Source organism: Nothoprocta perdicaria, unplaced genomic scaffold (genome assembly GCF_003342845.1).
Source record: "Nothoprocta perdicaria isolate Ctin4 unplaced genomic scaffold, notPer1 scaffold_301, whole genome shotgun sequence".
NCBI classification, from domain to species: domain Eukaryota; kingdom Metazoa; phylum Chordata; class Aves; order Tinamiformes; family Tinamidae; genus Nothoprocta; species Nothoprocta perdicaria.
The window spans coordinates 563-1,065 of NW_020455535.1; positions in this window are offsets into that span (position 1 = coordinate 563).

Sequence of the window (503 nt, forward strand, 5' to 3'; positions counted from 1 at the left end):
ATTAGATGGATTTTGTGGTAGATTAGAACAAAAACGAATATCCTTTCAGTGCAATAAAACAAAAAAATAAGTCAGTAAAATAAAAAACCAATCTCTTTCTTTGCATTCTACCCTCAAAATTAGGGTATTTTCTGACTAGTATTGAAAGCTATTTCCATTTATTTTTATAAATCATATCCTTGGGCAAGAGCTTATTTTAAATTTGAGATATGAGATGCCGGGGGATCAGAACAAAGCTGTGCTTCTCTAAATGAATCTCCTAGGTAACACTAGCAGTTTATTTGGAATGTACACTTTTGATTAAAGGAGCATATCTGTACAATGCCTTGTACAATGGGACCCAAGTGTTCTTTGTAGCCTTCAGGAAAATAATATGAACACTACATGAGAATATGCTCTAAATATTATTTTTTTTTCTTCATTCAATTCCATTCAGATACTTTCTGAAGGATTTTTCAGAGCAACACTGCAGTTTTTGTAAGTACAACTATCGTACTCAGAAC